The sequence below is a fragment of the Octopus sinensis genome, linkage group LG11, assembly GCF_006345805.1.
Source record: "Octopus sinensis linkage group LG11, ASM634580v1, whole genome shotgun sequence".
NCBI lineage: Eukaryota > Metazoa > Mollusca > Cephalopoda > Octopoda > Octopodidae > Octopus > Octopus sinensis.
This window is the reverse complement of record NC_043007.1, coordinates 46970538-46983415: the sequence shown is the minus strand read 5'-3', so window position 1 is coordinate 46983415 and position 12878 is coordinate 46970538. Positions and strand designations below refer to the sequence as shown.

Genomic DNA, 12878 nt, shown 5'->3' with positions numbered 1-12878 from the left:
TGTATGTATGTATATACTTCTAATTAAAGATTCGCCAGCATATTAAAATGCATTTTAAGGTGAAAATTACAATTATAGTTTAAGGCAAAAGAGAAAAGTTCTACGCCAATATGGAATTCAAAACAATTTGTTAGCTTGCTTTTCTCGTTTCAACACGCTGTGTATTTATTGCGAAAAATAGTGTATGTAGTTAGACAATCTAACGTCTATTCTAACATCTATCTATCTATCTATCTATCTATCTATCTATCTATCTATCTATCTATCTATCTATCTATCTCTCTATCTATCTCTCTCTCTCTCTCTCTCTATATATATATATATATATATATATATATATATATATATGCCTATATATTTATGTGCCTCTGTGTGTGTGTGTATTAGTAATATTCGCACACCTCTTTTTGAAGAGGATAATAAATATTGGATCAGCAGGTTTCACGCATATGACACACATTATATGATTTCGTAAATAATCGCTTTTGCTTTAAAATCAAATGCAAAGTGGACATTGTGCTTAAGATTTGTATATTTTTTCTAAGATTGACAAGATTTGCATGTATTGACTTAATAACACCTATTTTCAAGGCATTCATTCCATACGGATATTGTTGTGCCAATTTCAGTTACTGCCCTTGTTTATCTGTTTCTTTTGCTATATACGATTTTCCGATTTTCCTCAAAACACGTTTATATAGATGTTCAGTCTACAGAACGAATCTTTTCTTATTAAATGTCTTATTTTCCTGTTCATATCTGTCATTCTTTATATATATATATATATATATATATATGTATGTATAAAATTAAAATCAAAATGAGGGTGAAATATTGGATATTAATTTTATAACATCAATTTAACACCAGTGGTCTACCATATAAAGAACTGAGATTCAGTAAATAATATTTTATACATAGATATAAGAGGGAACCACGACGTGGAAAATTTTACGCTAGAAAAAGATCCGCTATGGTCTCAACCACTAAGAATTGTTCTTAAAATGTGGGACTTATGGAATATCAAAGTTGGAAAGAAAACAGGACATTGGAACCATAGAAGGAAACCGAATGAAAACTAATATGGAGGATCGTTAGACCAGAACGCGTGTAAAATACTGAACGCTGGAGAAATATTTTCTCTGGCAAGAGAAAAGATAGAAATATTTTCTCTGACAAGAGAAAAGATAGAAGAGAGGGATATATCCCGTCCTGAAAGAAAAGAAAGATGATCACGTGAGGAAAAGAAAGACGATGGTCACGTGTGAGCAACGAGAGAGGCAACAGGAAAAAGATGGAGAAAGAGAGAGAGAGAGATTGAAAGCGGAGAAGGGGAGAGAAAACGAAATCAGAGAAAGGATGAGGGAAAAACGATGGCGAGAAAGACAGTATAGAGTCGCATCAAAAGGATTAAGATAAACTCATAAATATATATATATATATATCGATACAATAATTGTTTCTTGTCAGGAACAAAAAATGGTTTAATAGGACTGCAATAGAAGTGCTCTATTGGAAGAGACAAAAATATCAAACTAAAATCATTGAACAAGCAAATACAAAGTCAACCGCATGTCATTTCATAATTCGAACATTTAATTATAGAATAAACATATAACCCGCAAGATGGAACAGAATTCATATGTACAGCACGTAATAATAATAATAAGGTATAGTGCGAGAAAAAGTCTTATCATTAAAAATTTAGAAGTAATATTTTAGCGATTCAAAGAGAATACATTTATAAAAGACGTAGAAAGTAAAATATAATATAAGTAATATATAAAAATATATAGGTATATAAAAATATAGGCATATAAAAATATATAAAAACATATATAAATATATATACATATAGGAGCATATAAAAAATATAATATATATATATATATATCGTGTAAATAAAGTAAAATAATGTTCATCGTTTAGAAATTTTAATCAGGTAAAATAAGCCTTATATATAAGAAGGAAATGTTTACTTATCCCTATGGCCATTTCAGGGGTGTATTATGTTTAAAGCACTAGGGTGCATTCAGATAATACCTCCTTCGTCAGGGGAAAAATATAAATAAACGCAAAGATAGCCATCACGCACCAGGCCCGTACGGTGTTGTTTGCTTTCCCACTTTGGTATTCATGCACGGATAGCCCAAAAGACAAAGCAGTGAAGAATTTTTTTCCTTTTACTTTTAAAGCAGTAGAGGAAGCGGTAAAAAAAAAAAATAAAATAAAAAATAAAAAAAATTAAAAAAAATTAAAAATTTTCAAATCAAATTAATTCCAATTAATTAAAATTGAACCAAATTGACTTAAAAAGAGTCTCCGTGGTTTCAAATCCTGCAAAACTTAAATACTTTTATTTTTCAATTTATTTACCTTCTATATACTCAAAAAGAATGGGTTTACTTAACTAAATTAAACTGAATTAATTGGGTTAAAATTAAATTAAATTAAATTGAGCCTTCGAGGTTTCAAATCCTGCAATATCTAAGCTAGTTATTTTTATTTTTTTATTTTTTTACAACTTATCTTTTCGTAAATCCATTACTTACTACAATTTATTTTATTCCTGTAGATTTTCAGGAATGTAGAAGAAAATTTATGTACGCAAAAGGGGATCACGTCCATAAATTTATTCAGAATCTGCGGTCCATAACACCTAAGGATGGTAAGTGATTCCCTTATGCATAGCCTACACTTGCTGATATTTCTCTTAAAGTTTGGGATTTTAGAAATGATGGACCATTCTAGGAAATAATTCTTATTGTTCTTTCTGAGGTTGTGTATATGCGATTCCAGTTTAGTTGAGTTAAGGTATTTTTCGTTAGTAAAAGAGCTCATGTGTGACCTATATCGCGCCTTAAAATCCATCGTACTACCTATATAAAATTTGTTTAGATTATCTACATCCCTAACTACACATTTATATATTACGTTGGTAACCAGACATGAACCATCCAAAGGACATAATTTGGGTTTCCTACAGTTACATGTCTTTTCGTGGCCTTTCCTAATTTTTTTCCTATTAGTATCCTTACTTATTTTATCTCCAGTTCCAGACGGGTTTCGCTCATTCATTCCCTCTAAACTACCCTTATTACATGGGTTCGATGAGTCCGGTAAAGGTAGACCATTTATAGCTTTGGTACTCAGCTTTACAGGATTATCAACCACATTTCCTTGGTCATCCTCAAAGGAACTTTTTCTGTCGTTCCACCTAGTAAGCTTGCTTCTATTGATTGAAGCAATGATGGAAGCAAAGTTAGGCATTACAGAATAGGAGAATTTTATTGTCGACTTATTGCAGATGCTATAATATTTGTGGTCCTTTGGGAAGTTCTCCTTCAGAATCTTAAAAAATAGTTTTGGTAAATTCCTTATTCTAAGGGAGAAAGGGGGAGCGAACCAAATAACTTTCCTTATTCTAGGCCGTGAGCTTACTGTTTTGTTTAACTTCTTATCAGGATTTTTAATTTCCTTATACCTACCCTTACTGCTGTTATCCCTAAACATATTATTATTCCTAAACATATTATTATTTAAAGGCCTCTTATTATTACTAGACGTATTATTATTATTATAATTATTATTCAAAAACCTATTATTATTACAGTATTTATTATTGTATTTATCTGTAGTAATTGCAACTTGCTCAATTGGTAAACCAGCCATCCTGTTTTTTAGTCTAGTATTAAGGATATAGAATATTTTAGACTTGAAACCACTTAAACTTAGGGCATTATTATACACTGGTGCATGTTGCTCAAAAATCTCTTCGTTCGCAGATAAATTGGATATTCTAGTTGAAATCGCAGTTATGATACTATCTATTGTGGATTTCGGATGATTGGATGACACATTGATATATGCTATCGATTTATTAGCCTTACGAAAGGGATAGTATAGACCGGTATTAAGACACAAGGTAACGTCCAAGAAGTTTACTACCCTAGAGTTACTGTCGTAGATGATATCAAGATTTAAAAAATCTTTCAAAAAGCTTCTCAACGACTTCTTTAATCTGTTTAATTCGGTCTTAGAGAGGCCCCGCACGGCAAAGAGGGCATCATCCCTATATAGTCCACCAGTAAGGTTAGGGAAGCTTTTCCTAACTTCCGAGAGTAGATACAGGCCAACCAAGTCAGTCACCTGCGCAGAATCTGATGACCCCATGGTAATATCAAAGAAATTTTCTGAGTCGGCTCTTTGCCATTCACTCTCATTATAGGAGACAAGTGTTTCTCTTGCCGCTAAAATTACCTCTAAATCCGACTTAGGTATCTCAACAAACTTTCTTGCGAAGATTAAGGCTTTGTTTAGCAAAATAGGGCTTATAGACCTATAGTAATTCGAAATGTCGAATTGTATAAAGCTGAGCTTAGGTTTATCTCTGATAGAGTTAAACCAGAGTATTACATCCTCAGTTCCTTTCCATAAGGGAAGTTCGACCTTATCCCTCACAGTTGGGATAATACTATCGATAATGAATTTACTGATTTTGCCCAAATCAGATTTTGTCGGACATATCAATCTAATCGAAGGATTAGATAGAAAGTCAGGTATCATTCTGTATTCCGGGAATGCAATCTGTTGTCGATGCAGTGTGCATCTACGTCTGAGTGATAGTCCCGTGGATCCCACGTAGTCTTGGTGGCAGCCCGAGCATTTTATGACATAAATTATGTTTTCAGCGGCACAAGTAAAGTTAGATTTGATCTTGAATTTCTGTCCCTCTTTAAAGAGGAATTCCGATCCTTCTAGCAGGTTTGGACATATTGCACAGTTCGATCTACCACATTTTTTTACTTTTGCATCCGTAATTTCAGAAAACAATTTTGCCTTTGTGAGAATCTTTTTAAGTGATTTAGGTTGTTTGTAGCTTTTAATGATTTGGTGTATGTTTAGAACTTCCTTTAATTTGGGGTCCTTATGAAGTATTGGTAAATTCTGGGTGATGATGGTGAAGGCTTCTTTGTTTCTGGGGTTGTATGTAGATATGTAAAGTAGTATTTTCGGGGAAGGTGTGTTGTTGTGTTGAACTTTTCTTAAAGTTTCTATGTTGATTTCTGTTGCACGTCTGATCCCATCCTCTATGAGTTGAGCTGTTTTTATGAGGGTGTTTTTGAGTTCTTGCAGTGTAAAGTTCCTGGTATTTTGTTCTGACACTATTGTGCATATCCTTCTTGCAAGGTTGAAGGGGATGTTTGTTTTAGTGTGTCTTGGGTGGCATGAATTAAAAAGAAGGCATTGTTTGGCGTCTGTGGCTTTGTAAAAAATGTCTGTTTCTATTTTAAGGTTAATTTTTTAAATTAGTATATCCAAGAACGGGAGCTCCTTTTGGTTGTATTCCATTGTGAACTGTATATTTGGGTTTATGCTGTTCAATAGGTTTTTAAATTTTAGGAGTTTATCTGTGTTTTCATTCCAGAGTATGAAACAACCGTCTAAGAATCGTTTCCAATTCTCTTTTATGTATTGAGAAAGGGGGTTTCCTTATACTGATACAGAGAAATTCACACCAAGGGAAAGGAAAAGAAATTTAAGCGATTATCTCCCTTACACCGGAAGAAATCACTCATTACCTCCCCTTATTTAGAACTCTTTTAAACATAAACATAACGATAACTCTGTTCAACATAAACATAACGTCGTAAGAAATTTGAAAATCTAAACGCGAAACCGGTCTTTCTTCTAAATTATGTCATTGTTAGAAAAAAAAAATTAATATTCTTCAGACTCAAATATATATTTTTTAACCTTGAAGCCTTCTGTAGGTTTTTCACTTTTTACTATTTTCTATATATTCAACCACGTGCTTTCACAAACCAACTTTCTTATCTATATATATATATATATATATAGACTAAAAAAGAGGACGAAGACATCATGAATGATTTTTGTTAAGAAAATTTATGCGTTTAATATATGAGTTAGTTGAAAATATCTGAACTTAAATTGGGAAGAAAACGTTCTTTGTTATTTTAAATCTATATGTGTGCGTGTGTGTGTGTGCGTTCATACATTGGTATTCAAGAAATCACCCAGCTGTCGAAACGAGTTGCGACGTTACTTGTTTCAAGGTGTATCGGCATTTGCCTTTCCCTTGGATAACATCAGAGGCGTGGAGCGGGAGGGTTGTATGCATGGATTCTTATGGATTACCATAAGAAACTTTACTTGGACATGTGTCTTGGAGGGGAATCTTCTAGGTGCAAACCGTTTGTCATTCGTGACTGAAAGGGGTCTTTGCTATTTTACTGTATTTTATATATCTTCAAATTGAATGGTGAATAATTTTGGATTCAACTTTGTATGCATCATCCAGTATATTTAACCTAGGTGTGTTATTATACTCTCCACTGGATATTCTGGTGAGTAGGCTCGGACTTGCATTCACACATTCGCCAAGATTTCTTCAATAGGGGTAAAATAGCACAGATACACAAGAATGAAGAACTACTGTCGTACATAAAGTATTCAGAATACTTTACGTATCGTGCATATACTCTAAGAAAGGCAAACTAATGATGTACTCATCTCAAGAAAGCATATCTAATAGGAGTATAACGATAACAAGGAGGGAAGTATCATTAACAGATGAAGAGCATCGAGCACCGCTGGTGGAAATGCTAGATCCGAGATTTCTGCGTATATGTACGTCGTCAGCGGTCACTACCCACTGTCATCCCTATACATAGAAAAATTTCACTAACTCTGATTTGAAAAAAAAAAAAAACCAAAGACAATGATTAATGAAATCACTGCTCTTACAAATTACTAGCAAGCTGGGCACATTTTCGTTATGGGCGGCGAAAGATGTATTAGCTCAGAATAGTATTCTGTATATCTTACTTAATGCAGATAAATCAGCGGTTTTCATTTTGAAAACGAATCAAGTATGCTCGTGTAAAAGAACATGATTAGCAGGCGAAAAATATCCAGGAGCTGCTGTAGAAATTCCTGATCTGGAATTTCTGATTATTTTCGAGTCATTGGTAGGATACATGAATTATCAATCGCATGATCAGAAAAGTTTGTTATTAGCGACGGAAACAGTTCAGAATAGCCGTTTAAAAGTGGATATAATGCAGAAAAGCCACTAACAGGAAACTGTGTGTAAGCGTGCGGTTGGTAGTGGATACTTTTACCCGAGGATTTGCAAATACACAGAAATCCCGGATCTAGCACTTACACCACCACTGTTGGACGGTTTCGTCTGCCTTTCTCTGTGTTTTAGCACTGTACGTCTATCCGAGATGCTTTTGCATTATTGTGGCTTTCTTACATTTTATCTCCATTAATGCTAGTAAGATGTATAGAGGCCTATGCTGAACTAATACGGCTTCCGTTGCTAATAGCGAATATTCTTACATCCATTTATCAACGTTTCATATCACAGGTCTGCAACCAAAAATTTCTTTCCCATTCATTGCGTGAAATTGATAATATTTTTTACCTACTGATTTAAAAATTTAGCAAGAAATCATTCTTTCATGTATAGTTTCCTTACAAAAGTGATCATTGCATTTTATCATTATGCCTGAATTTGACAATTGCTTTTTATTAAATAAACTTTAACAGTTTAACTAATAGAGTAAATTTTGAAAAATAAGCGTCTAGCAATGAGGACAGTTAATTTACGGAGAAATGCGCCAGGTTTACCGTAGTTTTAACTCCGCATGTAGAGGGGAAAAGAAAGACGAGTTTTACAAGACAGGTTAGTTAGCTTAAAACATATCTTTTTTTTTTCAAATTTCTGTTATTTCCTCATGATTTTTTTCAAGGTACATATGATACATACATTGACTTATTGTATCATATGTTATACTTCAGTACTCCTTTAATGAAATCTATACATCTAACAATCAAAAGCATTGATTCATTTCACAATTAATCATATCTTTATTGGTGTATCTAGAATTTTTAGCTGGTGAAATGATCTTCTTACAAAATAAGAACAAATATAAATTCGGTTTAGCACGGAGAGTATATACCGAGAAGATCGTTTATAGATTCGTCAGTTCTAAATCTAACGTCAATTACGACCCGAAATGACATTGTTTTTCAATAATTTGTGACGTTCAAGTAAATAAACGTCATATAAGACTTATATGTTACAAAATATGAATATTACATGTCCTATTTAATCATAGTTAGATGGATGATTCTAGGTTCCTCTGAAAACAGCATGAAAATCATATGCTCTAATCTGCTCATATTCCTCCTTTCTTTTTTGTAATGCTGAAAATAATTCATAATTATAACTGAATAATTGTATCGCGAATTCTTCAATTAAAAGTAACATCGTATTTCTATAACGCCAATTTACTGAAAATAAATGACTATGAGTTATTTTTATGGATATATCACGAAATATTTTCAGTGAAAACCTGTCCTAATAATCTCAATTAGAAACAATTATTAACACTTTTTGTAACATTTCTTTTCTTTCCGGACACAGTTCTCATCAAAATTATATTGCAATGCCAAGAATCTTGCTTTTAGCGTTTTCCAATGTATTTTCCTTCCTTCTTTTTTAAATGTTGCATTACTTTGTCTAATTATTTCTACTTTGGTTGGCGTTATATTTTCTCTTGTAAATATTTAAAGCAAAAATATTTAGAGCGCCTTGCTTGTTTCCATGTTGGATGATTTTTAAAAGTTGTTTCCATGCAGGTGATTTTTAAAAGTTGCTACGACGGACAAATTTTAGTTGAAACTCATAGAATAAGCACTAGGTGCTACGGAATTGTTGTTGTTATTGGTCGACTATGGTATGTCCACACTTACATGTATGACTATGGTACGTCCATACATAGAGTTTGCATCACCAGTCTGGAATCCCTATCCTTCTCAGGATATCAATCTACTGGAAACTGCTCAGAAACGTGCAGCAAAACTAAAACCCGCTGTCAGGCATTTACCACACTCTAAACGGCTTGCTTCCCTGGGCGTCGACACATTAAATCTCAGACGTCTGGCAACTGACTTGGTAGACACCCACAAGATTATCAAGCATCTCTCTAACAAGGACTTTGGGCACCTTTTTGAATTCCATATGACAAACACTCATGGAAATGCTTAGAAAATCAAAACACAACAGAGCACCCATGACCTTCACGCTCAGAATTGCTGAAGCCTGGTATGAACTACGCGCTTCAATTGTTAGCTGTCGAGACACTACATCCTTCAAAATTTGCATGCTTCTTGAAATATCTGCCGCTTTTTGTCTTTAGTTGTTTTTTAGTTGTAGTGCTCCCGTGCAATGTATACAGAAACTTCAATGTTATTATTATTATTATTATTATTATTATATTATTATTATTATTATTATTATTATTATTATTACCTCTACCTTTGCGAAGGCAGAGGTATTGTTTTCAGTCGTGTTTGATTGTTTGTTTATTTGTCCTTTGACAACATATCTCAAGAACCACGGTATGGATTCAGATGAAACTTTCAGGGATGTTTGTCCACGTACCTGGCACGAAATGTTCAGATTTTGGGACCTATTCGGTACCGGACAAGGATTCAGGATTATTTTTCTTGCTTTTTTACTTAATGTTTGATCTTGTGTCACAAGTATGGAATCTCATGTCGCTTCTTTCAGTTCTGAACTACCCATGTCGGATGGATCTATATCTGCACCTTGATTTCGAAGAATATATGGTCCAAACATGGGTTTCTGACTCCACCGCTCCCCACGTTGTTTCTGCTTGATTCGTTCTGCTTGTTTGGTAGCAGAAGTTTAAGGTCCTTCACCTACTTCAGAGTTAACGCCAGTTTCCTTTGCGAATTTACAAGCATCCTTGACCATAGAATGCAACTCTGTTTGCTTTTGTGTTTGCGCACAAGTCACAGCATCCAGTCCACCGTACTAGATAAATACATGTACACTCCTATAATGGAAGTGCACTAGCAGATTTATAATTGCATCATTCATTTTCCTCAATTTCTGAGTAGGTATAGACAGTGAACATTAGCTGTAGGTTGTTGCATGTTCTTATATGTCAATGAGTCTCTTGTTTCCCTGTTCCTGTGTTAGAGTTCCGTAGGATTCCAGTTAATGAAGTTAAAATTGTACTGGAAGGACCTAGGTACTAATAAATTTTAGAGTGAAGCTCAGTCTTCAAAACAATTCGTATTCTCCTATAATATTACTTTTTCATTTTTCCTTCATAGTGGTATCACATACACCATCACCTTTATTTATTGCCAGATGTTTACATGTTTCTACTGAGTCTCGTTCTTTGATGGAAGTGTTGATATCTAATCTAATAGACGCTGTTTGTTGGAGCTTGCCTCTTACATAATTTGCTTTGGACATTTATCGAGGTCACAATCCATCCCGATATCTTCGCTAATCTCTTTCTCAGTTGATGGCAGCCCTTCCTTCTAGTTTTTGGTCGCTCCTTGCAAACAACTTTAGATAGCGCATGTATAAGAGATGGCTTATTGTCTTGTTAAGAATGTTGTCTCTTTATCCGGTAAATTTAATTCTGTGTGAGTGAGATTTTTGCTATGCAATACAGAATGGAAATAGGGAGTCGCCTTGAAAGGTGTCTCATTTGGTATTAATACTTTTCGACTGGCTTATCCCTTTCTATGGTTTACAAAGAGTTTATTACACTTGGCCACGCTATTTTGAACAAACAACAAAGATCTTGTATATCTCAAGGGCTTTGAGTATTAATTAATGTGTGACTCTATCAAACGCTTTCCTGTAGTCATCCATGCCTTACTCAGGGTCTTGTTTTTGCCCTACAATTTTCTAAAAATCATCCTGTCTATGGGTAATTGGCTTTTGCATCCATAAGAATTAATTTCCATTACAACCTTTTTGGGGGTTGTGCGGGGATAGAGTTCTGTGTAAGGAAAACATGCATTCTTTCAGTTATTTTCGACGTGAGAATCTTGTAAGAGGTATTTAGACATGCTATTAGTCGGTAATTCATGGGCGACATTTTGTGTCTTCAGTTTTCGGCAGTACTTCTCAGCATTTCTCCTGGGTCCTCAATGATATCAGTTAGAGATACAGTGATATTTTCGTGTACTTCTGTGAAATAACCCAGCTAGAAAAATGGGTTTGTTTTAAATAGATTTCAATCAAAAGTAACTTTCTTTTTATTCGCTTACAACTTCCCTTTTCACTTTATATGTTTACTATACTTTATGACAGCAATGATTTCTTTTCTACCACTGAAAGTTATAGAAATGTTTAGATGTTTCAAGACTACATTTTTCGTTTTTCTTTTGTCTGCCAAGCACTTTAAATTCTACTTCCAATAATTATTGAGAAATGGTAATATTTTATTATAAAAGATATAAGAAGACTGATCAAAATTCCTAGAGTTCCAAAGCGATTTCATAAAGAGAAAATATATTGACTATCATTGGAAGTAGTACATATTTTTACCGTTGCTTTAATTTATATTTTCTTCATTGACTAACGAGTATTCTTATTTCAGAGATTTTATCTTCAAATAAATATATGAAAAGTTAACTGTAAATTGAACACAGCTGGTTTATAATTTTACTTCATGTTGTAGCTGATAGTAAACATGGAACAAACTTCAAGAAAAGTAATATCTATCTGTCTATCTATCTATCTATCTATCTATCTGTCTATCTATCTATCTATCTATCTATCTATCTATCTATCTATCTATCTATCTATCTATCTATCTATCTATCTATCTATCTATCTATCTATCTATCTATCTACCTGTATATATACAGATATATGTATATATATGTATGTGTGTATTTATATGTGTGTGTTTGTATGTATATATATATATTTATATATATATACATATACACACATACCTATATATATATATATATATATATATATATTATATATATATATATATATATATATATATATATATATATATATATATATATATATGTATGTATATTTACACATGTATATATGTCTACGTACACACATACAAACATAGACACACACATTGACGCAGAGAGATAAATATAGAATGAGGGGGATTAGGTGTAGGATAATATAGTTAGGTAAATATTTTCATTCATATGAGACGTATTTACACATATACATATACATACGCAAACACATATCCGTTTATATTTAGATAAACTTTTCACATATCTTTACTTAAGATACACTACTATTTACTTTCAACTTTTTTATGTAACAGTACCTACATATAAATGCACAGTTAGCATATCTTATATGTGTGTGTGTGTGTGTGTGTGTGTGTGAGTATATGCATGATTCAATATATATATATATGTATATATCTAATTAATGTTAATCATATGATCATAGCGATTATCTTATAATTACTTCAATTTTTTTTCTCGCTTTTTATATAAATTGATTAAATTTGCCTAAAAGATATCAATAGAATTAACACCTGTACTAATTATTTTAATTGAGATGTAAATATTTTTGAATCATTTAACTTTTGTATTGGAACTGTGAAAAATAAAACAAAAATGAACTCAAGTATTATGTGAATGGGTTATATATTTATCAGAACTTTCCCAAACTATTAGGAACCACGTGTAATATAAGTTGGCTCTTTTGATAGGAAGCAGTTGCATAGAATGGGATGGATATTTTGTTTTTAATTAAGGTGTGGCAGTGAATAGCATACTAAAACAAAAATCGAAAGTATTTCGCAGGCGTGAGACAATAGGATTTAGCATTTCGCTCGAACGGAGTCATCATAAGAATATGTAAGAAATGCAAACTAGGGAAAGTGAATGATGGATCATCCATCTACGCAGTCTCTCAAACCTCTAGGATTAACAACAAACTCCCTTCATACTCACTACATCCTCCACTATTCATTAAAAATATCCAGGATACAAAGTAAACTGTCGTCCCATATATA

At 33.0% G+C, this 12878-nt stretch overlaps 1 long non-coding RNA gene across 1 annotated transcript in view; it reads left to right on the top strand.

Moving 5' to 3' along the window:
* LOC118765270 overlaps positions 1-4617 on the top strand; it is a 15038-nt gene extending 10421 nt beyond the window's left edge. The window contains exons 2-3 of the long non-coding RNA XR_005001109.1: positions 3437-3442; positions 4603-4617. This is a non-coding gene — a long non-coding RNA (uncharacterized LOC118765270). The remainder of the gene's footprint in view (positions 1-3436; positions 3443-4602) is intronic.
* The last annotated feature ends 8261 nt before the right edge of the window (positions 4618-12878 follow it).